A 13,436-nucleotide genomic window follows, 5' to 3' on the forward strand; every position below is an offset into this window, starting at 1 on the left:
CACATATGTAAGTTTGAGCCATTTCAAAAAAAGTAAAAAGAAACAGATGAAGTTAATTTCAATTATATACTTTATTTAACCCAACATATCCAAAATATAATCCCATTAACATGTAATCAATATACAAATGGAGATATTTTGCATTTTTTTGCACAAAATCTTTGAAATCTTTGGAATCTGATGTGTATTTTATACTTACGGTGCATCTCAATTCAGACTAGCCACACTTCAAACTGCTTTAATAGGCAATTAACTGGCAATTATTCTGTTGGATACAGCAGTTCTATAGCACTTAGCATGTGTTGTTTCCATTTTATTTTATGTAATGTAAGTCTTAAGGTCAGGAAATGGGGAGGGACCCATCTTTGTATTTCCAAATATCCTGATACTATGCATAATAAATATTCGAGTCAGTGTATAAGTCAAGGAAACAAGTTATTGTGCCTTACCAAACTCCTAGAAGGGAAGTATCATAACCACATCAAGGCACAGGTAGTTCTCACAAAGTGAAATGCATCTTTGCACATCAGAGTCTTGGAAGCTGCAAGTTGCTCTAAGGGCTGAAAAACATCCTTGAGGTCAAAGTTAAGAAACTGACAAAGATTAAAAAGAAAGAGAGATTGTGATGGGAGCTATGAAAATAAGAAGATTGAGACAAAGCACCAGGCCACTTTAGCATTTGAAAAAAGAAAACTAAATGAATAGACAATGATGAGAGAGTACCAAGTGACTCAACTGTCTGAAAAGAATAAAGCAATAATTGACACTTAAATGTAAAAGGATTCTTTAAAGTTCTTCAGTGTGGCAGATACAGTTGAATCACATCTTGAACAAATGTTTCCAGCATAGAAAAGTAGCATAATTGGGGAAAAAAAAACCTGTACTTTTTGGTCACTCAGGTTATATCTGGTTGACTCAAAAATCAGACAGGCAAAATCTATCTTTAAAAAAAGTTATTGAGGAAAATTTGGATTTTTTGAGAGAAGAGTCTACTATTTTTCCTCTTTTGCCAGCAAAGTAATAAAATTCTCTTTCCTTCTCCTCAAACCACCTATTCTTGTTCTTCTGATGTGGCCTCAAGGACAAGTGCTGAGCTTTTGGTAACAGATTTTGTTGTTTTGAGGTGGGCCATCAGCTTCCCAATAGCACAGCACCCTGCAACTGCTGGAGAAGGCAAGGAGCAGCTCTGGGTCAAACCATGGGCAGGCACATCACCCTTTTGGGTAAGAAAGAAAGAGATTCTCCTAGCAGCTGCTGGGACCTGATTAGCTCTGAAGAGTCCCATCTCTTTCTTCCCGAATGGATGCAGCTCCAACCAACCTGAACTGAGTTGAGGAGAAGGAAACAGATTTGGGAAGAGTTGTGACAGCCACAGCGAAGTGTACATTAAGTTCCCCAGGGCACTTAGATCCTGTTTCCATCCATATGTGAGGTGTTCAGACCTCCCTGTTGGATTTGTCCTGAGGCACCAATTTGGGGTGGCAAGTCAAATGGTTTAGTGGAACTTGGAGACCTGGTTTGGATTTGGAGCTCATTTGCAGTTCCCAGGGAACAGGTGGACTAGGTCACCATTTGGAGAAGGTTCTCCAGGGAACTGGGGGATTAGACCACCCATTTGGGGAGGGTTTTTGAACCTTCCAGTTGGGGGTGGCATTTATCGCCTTTGGATTCCCTTTTATGAACCTTCCAGCCCTATGGCAGGGCATTTGGGGCACTGTCTGAAGTGCCATTTGGGGTGGCCTTCGTTCCCTTTGCATTCCCATTTGTTTGATAGGCCTGGCATTTGGTATTGAGAATTCTCTGTATTGTCTGTGTTTGTTATTTGTGAGGCTTGTTGCAACATGGGAAAGTTCCATCTAAAAGTCCCTTGGGAAAAATTTTGGCTGAATGGTTAACTTAAAGCTGTGAACCTATGTCTAAGGAAAATGGTTTTATCATAATCCAATGTATGTGCTGGAGTGTGAGGAAAAGTGGCTGTTAAATGAAACTTTATACTGTCTTATAACTGAAATTATTTTATCAAAAGTCAGGTCTTAAAGTCCTGAGATAAAGTTAATGCTATACTGTGTTTTACTTAAACAGTTGAATTCCCCTAGCAGAATGGGGAACTGGTGGGCACAGCCCACACCACGTGGCAAGGGAGCTGGGGAGAGAGCGCAAGTTGCCCGACTGCCCACACAACCAGGCATGTGTGCGACAGGGTGGGAGGTGCACTGACTCCCTGGAAGGGGGTCGGGGAGTGGCCATGGTGCCCATTACAGTTGGGCAGTCTGTAGGAAGCCACCCCAGGCTGGAACTTGCACTGATTCGGGAAACAGCCCCACCCCGGGAGTCCAGAGTCCAGCCTGGGGCAACAAACACCTTGCTGCCTGACTGGCCACCAGGCCTGTTTGCTTGACAGGCCAGGGAGGTGCTGGGGCCAGAGGCTGGCAGCAGTCTGGGAAGTGGTGCCTTCCCCCCTCTCCATGGATCCTAGCCAAGGGCAACTGCGCATTGTGCTCTCTTAACACTGATGAACCCTGATAAAATATCTGCCTTTGGTGTTTGCCTAGAACAGGAATAGGGTACTTAACGTGTTCTAAGGGCATCCTGAAAATTAATGTATTCTCTAAAATTTCTTCTTATTTGCACACTGCCTGCGCCATACAGGCCATCTGTGGCCAACGTGATCAAGGTGGGCTCAGGGGATCGGGGAGCCCCTGCTTTCTGCGCTTCCCCCAGCCTGTGTGGGTGGTAAAGGCGTGATCTTGGGAGAGCCACAGCCCATTGTTACGTGGGAGAAGGGCAAATTGCCTGAGCCCCAGCCTGCCAAGTGCCTGCTGCCCCTGCGAGGAACTTTTCAGTCACATGCCCACTAAATCATAACTCGGGGTTAGGAATGATCTCAACTTCTAAAACCAGGCAGAAAACTCAATTTGGCCAGGGGACATTCTGTAATCAGAAGAGGACAATTTATGTACAGTTAGTATGCTTTTTGTAAAAAGAAAGATACTAGAAAGAGCATTGCCCAAAAGTTACAAAGGCCTCCAGATAGTAAAAAGCCCCCAGGAGAGAAAAAAGATTTTTTTTTAAGTCCAGGACTCAGATGGTGAAGGAAGGGGCCAAAGCCCCCTGCCTCCAAATATCCCCACAGGGGCCCTGGGAAAAATCGAGAGTGGGGATTTGATTGGTGCCAACCTGCATAGACAGAAGCAGTCTGTAGGCTCCTTCCTCCAGCCTCAGCCCTGTACCCAGCACCAGCTAGGCAGAAAGTGGTGGGGAGGGGCCAGGCAGGAGAGAGGCAGCCGTGAGCAAGCTGCGGCTGAGGAACTTGAATGTAGCATTTAAATGACAGGATCTGGGGACTGGGGTGGCTTTACAGTGCTGACTGTGTTAGGAATTTTGAAAGGGCTCCCCTGCCCTGCTTGATGAAAGCTTAACAGGGGACTTGCAAACCTATAATTGGACAGATTTGTAAACTTGTATTATAATAACTTATCTGGGGTTCCTGGGAATGACATCTAGAGCCCAGACTCTAGACTGATGGTAAAGCCCTTGTATGGAGAAAGACAAGGAATGAGCCTAGAGTCTTAGTATAGGTGCTGGGAGGCATCCCAAGGCCACTGGTGTACTTCTGGAAGCCACTGAACAATATTGTGAGAAAATGGCCTCCTTGATAAATTGTTATTAAAAACTGTGTCTATTCTCAATCCTGCCACCCTTTTCACTCTACAACATGACAGTTTGGAGGTTCTGAAGACTGTATTCTGGCAGGGTGGATCTGTGAGATCAGCCGATGCCAGAACAAGATGGGATCTTTTTCACTGATGGAACAGCTTTATGGACAATGAGGGACTGGATGTGCGGTGAGCACAGCAGGGGCACTGCCACCTGGGACTTTAGCCCAGGAAGCTGAATTGCAGTTATCTAGAGGAAAAAGGAAAACATTTATATGGACTCTAAATATGCTTTTATGATTATACATGCTCATAGTGCCATTTGAAAGAAGAGGCATGTCCTGACAGCGGGAGATAAGAGTATTAAGTGTGTCACTGAAATTATGGCCTTGATACAGGCCGTGGCTGAGCCCAAGCAGGTGGCCAGCATGGCAAAAAGAAGTCAGGCCAATGACAAGGCTGCTAAGGAGGCTGCTGGAGGCAATCTGTTTTCTGGGGCCTTGATGCCCCAGCTAGATTTAGACCCCCTTTAAAACTAAAGACTGGGACTCTGCCATTTGGGATGGCACAGCAAAGTGGAGACAGAAGTCGCATGGACTCATTCTCCTACCCAAAGTTTTGGTTCGGCCTCTTATGAGGTACCTACATGAATGCACACATTATCGATGTGATGCCTTAATGGATTTGGGGAACCTCCTTTAAGATGACCCCAGTTGCAATGGACCGTTTGTGTGCTTGCCTTAATGGATTGGTGGGACCTCATTTGGGAGGACCCTGTTTGCAACAAAGTGTCTGTGTGCTCAAAACAATCCAAAGACAGAGATGAGCTTCCACATAGGGAGCCCAACATGGGGGGCCCCAATCCTTTCAATGATTGGCCGTTTCACTCAGTATTAGTAAATATATTTTCAGGTTGGGAACGGAAGGAGCGTTTAAAGTTCCAGGATGGGTTCCTACCAGGAGCTGCTGGCCTGGGATGGGGCCTTTGCTGAGTTCCTGCCCTCGTATGCCAGCACAGAGCAGGAATAAGCCTCGGAGGATGACAGGATGACAGGCATCAGCAATCCTGGGAAAAGAGGCCAAACAGATGGAAAATGGCATGCTGGTGATGGATGCCATAGACAGGTAGCTGCGGAGACAGCTCAGCAGCTCCTCCTCCTACAGGGAAGATGTCAGCAAGCACGGCCACAGCCAAGAAGAAAGGGATCTGGAAACCAAAAGAGGCAGATGAGGTTCAGGTGGTGAAGGTCAAGCTGTCTGTGTCCTGGGACTCCTCTTCTTGTTGCCACCCTGGCTTCTAACTATTGGCTCAGTCTCTGGACTGACAGCCTCATGGTAGACAGGACCCAGGAGCTCAGGGAACCCTCAGCATTTCATAAGGTGACTACCCCATGGTGGTGTTGCTTCCTGCAGTCTGCACCTGGATCTGCTGCACAATGTCCTGTGGTCACCCGTGAACTTGAGCCTCAGTGAGAGGCTCAGTGAGAACCTGGTGAGCCTTTTCTCCAAGGTGCTGGACACAGTGGACTCAGTGAACCTGCAGGTCATCAAGATGTTCATAGTTTCCCCTCTTCCATACAGCATGATAACGAACCCAGCAAATAAACAAAGTCCCTCGTCTAGAATAAAAATTACATACCTTCTAAAATCGATGCCGAATAGTGGAATATGGTATTGCTGCTCATCCTCCTCTGAATAAAGATAGCCTTCAGAACCAGGCTTAAGTTAAGCCCCTAAGAAATAGTTTATGAGAGACCCTTCCTAGCACCTTGAGGTAAGTATGGTAATATAACCATAAGTAAAGAAGCAATGTCAAATGAGTGGGTCAGGTACTAACTGCTATGTATGAGTTTTCCTCTTACAGGTCTCTGCCCCAGTTGGAAGCAGAGAAGTGGAAGGGACCTTATGAAGTACTTCTGACAATTCACACCTCATTGAAATTGTCAGAAGTGAAACCTTGGGTCCATCATATCAGAGTAAAGAGGTGTCCTATGGAAAAGGAGAACCAAGCCCCCAGTGGAGGGGGCCAGCCTTTAGGTGACCTAATGATGGAGAGACAGCTCCTTAGTGAGGATTTCTGCAGGCTATCACCTCTTCACCTGATCTGTCTTGCTGCTGGGTTTGTCATCCTAAACCTTATTCGGTGCTGTATGTGATCTCTGAATTTGCAGAAGCTGTTCTCTCGGATCGCCTACAGGGTGTAACTAATAGCTCTGCATTCAGGGGTCCCATGCTTCTTTCTAGCCCAGCACTGTCCCAAGGCAACAGTCCATTTTGCCTTGCCGATCCTCACTGTTGTAGTTATTGCTTATGATTTTTTTCTATTGCTATAAATATACTGCCAAAGCTTTGCAATAACATACATAGGTATAAACCTTCCATCTAAAACGTTGCCCCCATTTCAGTAGGAAGTAGTCTGATGACAACATCAATCTTCCTCCCATAGATATGGAAGGATAAAGTTGACAGGGGGGAAATATGTAACAGAGTAGTTGCCCCTCCTCCCACAGATATGGAAGCATAAAATTGAGAGTGGGGAATATGTAACAGAGAGAACGGCCTGAAAAAAATGACAAAAAGATGTTTTTCTGTCTCTTTAAAACTTCCCCTACTCTTTTTGGGAACTGAAGCCTACATCTCTGCTTCAGATAGGTGGGTCAGGAGGAGTCTAGGGAATGTCTTTTGTTCTTTGTGTTATAGGAGATAGCTCAGCCATCCCAGGCCCTGGCATGGCCTCCCAGGTGGGCGGAGGTCATAGGCTTTGTCTTTGGCAGAGATGGGACAATTAGAATTATTAACGACAGTAGCCTAGAACTGAGGGCCCTCCCTTTAAAAGCTCTGTACTTCTGCTTATGTTCAGGAAAATTTGGATTTCTTGAGACGAGAGTCTACTATTTTTCCTTCTTTGCTGGCAAAGTAATAAACTTCTCTCCTTCTTCTAAAAAAAATAAAATACAATAAAATAAAAATTAAAAAGCTATTAATTAATGTCCTGAGAAGTTGCCCATTATTTTCAGTTTTCCTTTTATTCAATGAGCAGCTATTAAAATATGACAATGCAGCTTTGCAGTGTATTTATTGCATTGTTTGCAAATTTGTCTTCTATCATTTCCCTGGAGACTGTGACAATTAGTGGCACATCCTAAAATACTTTACATTTGTGTGGGACTTCACTTTCATGTGCATTGTCTCGTCTTGAATAAAATCTCCAGGACATTTTTACTCCCACAGGTCATCTCTCAAGGATTTTTGAGTTGATAAAATCAAAATCTCAGACTGTTGACTTTGGAAATCATGTTAAGTTATACAGTTTCAAAGCGATTAAAACTCAGTCTTCTTTAAAACCATAGCTCCCCTTTTATGTACATTCATGTCTCTGAGTACACACAGGTGGAGGCAATGTAGAAAATCCTCAGCTGCTTGCTCTGTATGCTAAGATAATAAGGCTTGGAAAAGGCATTTCACCGATGGGCACTTTGATTTCCAGTAAAAACAGGTAGGATGAAGATCATCACCACCCAAGGGCCACTAGTAAAATATGATGAGGCCCAGTTTGTTTTTTAAAATCAAGCGTTCTCCCTAAAATGGCATCCTCATAGTTATTATCATTCAAGAGGGGGTCTGAAACAGGTAAGAAAGCCTCTGGGCACTGTTAGCTGGGCACCAAGGCTTCATCTGCAATCTGCACACAAGCTGACTGAGGATACTTTGTCTTGGGGAGTCTCTTTGTGCTCTCAACATGAGGCCAAGTAGCTCATCCTGCTCAAAAGTTTGCCAACTGGAATTTGATGGCTGGTAACAGAAAAATAGAATATAATGCTACTTCTTTTCTCTTTTTAAAATCTTGTGCTAATTTATATTTAAATCCTTTTAAGCATCCAGAGATAAAGCAAATCTCTCTTCCCTCAGTGGTCCTTAAGTGTAGAGTATGGATTGGGTCACTATATGTTCTTTACACCCAATAAAGCTTCCAGAGAAATTGAGCTCCCAGGACCCTCAGAGTTGATGGTTTTAAAACTCCCCTCCCCCATCAGTATTTGAAATGGGCCATTAAACCTTCAATCAGTATTAACCCAAAATGTTGTGGTTGTAAGAATAGAGCCATTTTCTAAAGGTGTTTCTGTATATAACAGGAAGAAAATTATGTTATCTTAAAGTGGAATAACATTCTAAATTCCACACTGATGGATCTTTAGTATTAATAACAAACAGGTTGAGAGAGGTAGGCTAGAAGACTGTGGAAAAGTAAGAGAGGGCTTTAGGGTCATGGTTTGTGACCCTACTAGATCAAATACCTCCTTTTTATAATAAGTAATTTAGACTGCCACTATGACTATTCTGAAATGAAATTCAAATATTCTTGTTTTGAAATTTAATATACCTCGCTAACTGTAATACAAAGGAGAAATAAAAGGGAAATAATTTTAAAAATATATAAAAATATGTATACAATATACACATGCTCAGCCAGCATACTAGAAAATACATAATGAAGGAGTCAGATGTTTGTGTTATCCACAGAATCCAGCAACTTCAGCGGTGACAATCGGGCACTGAACCCTCATGTGTTGCATTAACAAACCACAAGCACACCATTGCCATATCCAAATAATGAAGGGCTGTTGGAGAAGTTCCAAACCAAATGCAATCATCCCTCAAAAAGCCCCAAATGTTTTGGTTTTATATGTAAAACAGATTCAGATTCAGGCTCAGATAATTATAAACAGGATTTTTTTTTTTTTTTAAACCTGAGGACATTTGAAAACGGTGAGAGATGCCAGGCAATTCTTCATTGTGTGGGACTGTCCTGCCCACTGCAGCACAACTAGTGTCTCAGCCCCCTCCCAAATGTCAGCATTCCCTCCTAGACATGGCAATAGCCAAAAATATAGCTACAAATCTCTCTGTGGGCAAGACCTCGCGAGAAAGAAGGCCTACTAACGTGGCTGGAGGCGGGGTTCTAAGAAGACAAGAAGTAAGCAACTCCCAGAGAGGGCTTGTATTCCATTTTAAGCTGTTTCCTGTTTTATAATATGCTGAAATCTCCTATTTTTAGCCCCAAAATTTCAGCAAAGCTGGAGAATCAGGATTGGAAAAGACCAGCCATGACAAACGCCCCAAATCACGCCAGGAAGCTAGTGTGGTGAAGACCTTGCCACTGGTACCACAGAGCACAGACCAGTCGGTGTGTCCAGTTGCCACTACTGCTAGAACCTCTGCCATCACTGCCTCAGGAGGCTGATGGCAGCTGCCTGCACGGGAATCCCCCTCAGCTGCTTGAGGACTGGCGGCCCCGTCTCCGGTTCTCCACGCCCCCAGCTTCCCCTCTGACGTGCGGTGAACGCATCTGATTGGCTCAGCCTCCGTCACGTGTCCTCGTCTCCGCCCACAGGGAGGCTGGGAAAGCGTCTGGGCATCTTAAGCCTCCACAGTGGGAGGATTTGCTTCCTGCCCGCGCGGGAGGCGGGTGTACGTGCCGCACAGCCTGAGAGAACGGCGCGTGCCCCCTCGAATTAGCTCACCAAATTAGTTCCACAGGTAAACAGTACCGTGGGATTTTGGAGCAGATTGTGGTGAGTCTGAGGAGATACGGACAAGGAAGGCTTTAGACCGGAGAGAAGATCCGCTCGAGTCTTGAAGGGTGAGAAGATTGGTAGGGTTGCGGGTAGGGATGCATGAGGCAGAATGCTGAACTGGGACAACACGTGCAGGGCCAGCTGTCCAAGCTCAGGGAGCCAAAAGATCACGGGGACTCACGACAAAGGAAGACCAGAAGGGACAGGAATGGCACTGGGGAGTTACTGAGGCTTTGACAACAGTGGTGGGAGGTGATCCAGGGCTGCCTGATGGGAGCATCGGGGTTATCTATTGTCTCACTTTCATTGCTTTATCAAAAAGTGATGGCCTTGGCAATTTGCATCTCATTCGTAGTCTTTAAGAGAACACATCTGTTTTTATGAATTGCCAGGAGTCTTTCTGTTTTTGTTGATGTTATTATTGTTTGTTGTTTTTGTATTTTTTCTGGTAAAGGGATTAACTCCTTTTTACTTTGAATTTGTATTACAGTCTATCCACAGAGGAATTTCACAAGTATCTTTTAGGTGATTCTATGAGTGACCCTACACAACTTTTAATCAAATTAGATATCATGATCCACTATTTCCAACACTCCCATCGCCCACCTAACATGTGCCAGGCTCACTATCTAATGCTTTCATCCACATATTAAATTTAATTTTAAAATTGCTTTTTTATGGAGAAAGAAATAGGATCTGAGAGAATAAGTAATTTGCCCAGTGACACACAGTTAGGAAGCGGTGGGATAGGGGCGCTAACTCAAGTGTGTCTTATCTAATTCCTGCACCATCTACTTGCTTCTTTCATCAGAGCGCAATCTGCCATGATGCTCTTTCTTAGGGCTGTGCTATCAGGAAGGCTTCTGATGTTTGGGTTCAAGCCATTCTGAAGCCAAGAGAGAGGCTCAGTTTTAAACGATTCAGGGGGGAACAGATCTTGTCTGACATCTCAGCCAGGGTCATCTGGCCTTAAATTGAGAGATCTTTGGACTTGTCAAGGATGCCCTTTGCAAGTATGCAAGGTAAATATGGTCTTTATGCCATTTTTGCTTGGTTGTTATGACAACCCTGCCTTGAAGTGATATAAACTGCCTTCCTTGGTACATTTTTGGCAGTACCAAGTACTTAGGTACTGCCTACCTGGTGCACCCTCAGGCAATAAAGTTACACCTGAGCGGATTTGCAACACTCTTGCCTCATCCTCTGAACCAAGGGTTTCAAGTCCTGGAGAGTGGTAAAATAAACTGACATCCATGGCCTAGGGGTTATGGTGGGGAAGCATGGTTTACTAAAGTCCAATTATAACCTTATAACATTTTTTTTTAAATAGGGTCTTACTGTGACACCCAGGCTGTAGTACAGTGGCGTGATCACAGCTCACTGCACCCTCCAACTCCCAAGCTCACCCTCCCAAGTTGCTGGGACTACAGGTGCATGACACCACTCCTGCCTAATTTTTATTTTTAAAATTTTTTTTTGTAGAGACTAGGTTTCACCATGTTGCCCAGGCTGGTCTCTTATTCCTGGCCTCAAGCTATTCTTCCATCTTGACCTCCCAAAGTGCTGGGATTACAGGTGCACCCTGTAATCCTGGCTACTTGGGAGGCCGAGGCAGGAGGATTGCTTGAGCCAAGGAGTTTGAGATTATAGTGAGCTGTGATCACACTACTGCACTCCAGCCTGGGCAACAGAGCAAGACCCTGTCTCTAAAAAATAAAATTAAATAAAAACTTTTAAAAAGGATATCATATCTTAAAGACAAAAACATAAAATGCCTTTCTAACCCCCACCCTAACACAATCAGCTTACTTCTTGTTCCCTTAGTAAAGACTTATTGAACAGTAAGGCTTCACGTACTGTCTGTATTTCCTCACTTCAAATTCATTCTCCAACTAGATGCAATACGGTGTCTTCACTGAAACTGCTTCCTCCAGACAGCAATGTGTCTGATTTTTTTTTGTTGTTTGTTTGTTTCTGACTAGCATCCCTGACCAGAGGTCTCTGAGTAGTCACAGTTACAGGAGATACACACAGAAGCCAATCTAGATCACTTTGAGTTTCCTTCTCTGGAATTTGTCAGCTGAGTAGAAACAACAAAGGAGAGACGTGAGTGCTGAGCCATGAACTGGCATCACTGTGAAGAAAGACTCCACTGGTTTCTTCTGCTTGGACTTTCAAAGCTAGTGCATCTCCTGCCCTTGCTGTGGCCTGGTAGGTCAGCTCTTCATGAGAATGAGCTATATCATACCCTTTTGACAGCAACCTTTTTCTTTTTTAAGGTAGTCGAGGGGAATGGAGAGTGATGGCTAATGGGCACAGGGTTTCTTTAGGGGATGATAAAACTGTTCTAAAATAAGGTGGTGGTGATGGTCGTACAATTCTGAATATGCTAAAAACTATTCAATTGTACAATTCAAATGGGTGAATATTATGGTATGTAAATTGTATCTCAATGAAGGTGCTAATTTTTTTAAAGGCTCCTAAGTAATTTAGATGTTCAGTGAGTGCTGAAACCAGTTAATTATCACATCCCCTTGGGTCCTGATATCTGTCACTCAGTCTCCAAGTTCTATTTCATCTTTGGTTTGATTTGAACCAATCTGGATTAACTTTTTTTTTTTTTGAGATAGGGTCTTGCTCTGTCACCTGGGCTAGAGTGCAGTGGTGTCATCACAGCTCACTGCAACCTCAAACTCCTGTACTCAAGCAATCCTCCTGCCTCAGCCTTTCTGGTAGCTGGGACTACAGGCGCACACCACCACGCCCAGCTAATTTTTCTATTTTTTATAGAGATGAGATCTCACTCTTGCTCAGGCTGGTCTCTAATTACTGGCCATAAGCAATCCTCTACCTCAGTCTTCCAAAGTGCTAGGATTACAGGCATGAGCCACCGTGCCCAGCCTTGGAATAACGCTCCATGTCTCTTGTAAAGTCTATGACTAACTCCCTGAGCTTTCTCTGGCTGTCTCATACCCATTGCACTTCCCCATTCAGTCCTCAAATAACATGTTTAGAACAGAACTGGTCTTCTTATGCCCAGTCTGCTTCACCTTATATATTTTGCACTCAGTTACTGGCACAAACTTCTCTGTATAGGTTGAAGGAGAAATCCCCTTTGATTCTCCCTTCTCCCTCTAATCCAACTAATCAAAATGTTTTTTTTTATCAGTTTCCTTTCTGAAACAATCTCTCTAACCTTCCTTATCCTCTCCATTCCACTGCCAAGCCTTGGAGTCCACACTATGTCATTTCCTGCCTGGGTTAAAGCAAACCTCCCATAATAAGCTTCCCCATCTCCATGACCTCATCCTCCAATCCCCACACTGAAGTCATCTTCCTAAAACAGGGATATGATTACCTCAATCTCCTGCCCCAAACCTGCTAGTGCTAGTGGCTCTACACTGCCTGCTGGATCAGGTCTCATGTAATGAGGACAAAGTCCCACCCGATGTGGGCCAAACTTTTTTTCTTAGCTTAGTATGCTCCCCCCCCCACCACAAACCTTAGCTGGAATTGCCCTAACCACTGCCATCGCCTGGACACACTGTGCCATTCTACACTCACATCCCCAGCTCATGGCTCCCCTTCTCCTGGAATGTCATGTCCTTATCACCTGGAGAATGACCTAAGCTAGTAACAGCAAAGAGCTTATTAGCAGTGGGGCAGATCACAGGAGAGACCCAGTTCTGGAACTAGGGTGAGGTGTGAAGGAGAAGGATGCTTCATTAATTAAGAAGTAAACTCATTTCAGGCCAGACACCTGAAACCTGAAGCTCACAGAGGAGGCAGAGACCCAGTCAACTACTGATACCACTTGGGAGGCTGACTGGACTGGAGGCCTGAGGGAGAACAACATAATGGGCTGAGGTGAGTGTAACCAAAGGATCAATTCATTACCAATCTAGAAACTCTAGTCTGGAGTGCTCCTGCCCTGGTAGCACCAAGACTTTAAACAGAAAGGCCTGCATTCGAACACAGAACTCTTCTTCCTCATCCAAGACTCAGACCAAATTTCACCCCTTCTCTACGGCATTCTTTAAAGCCATGGCACCTAAAATAGCATTTACTATATTTTATTTCAATTTCTGAATCTGTATCCTCTTCCCCTTCAATCTGGGAGATTTTTAAAATTAAGAAATAAGGCATAGTAATCTTTGTATTTCTAGCAACAAGTATGATTATTAGCACATAAATAGGTGTCCAG

Source organism: Lemur catta, chromosome 8 (genome assembly GCF_020740605.2).
Source record: "Lemur catta isolate mLemCat1 chromosome 8, mLemCat1.pri, whole genome shotgun sequence".
Lineage (NCBI taxonomy): Eukaryota > Metazoa > Chordata > Mammalia > Primates > Lemuridae > Lemur > Lemur catta.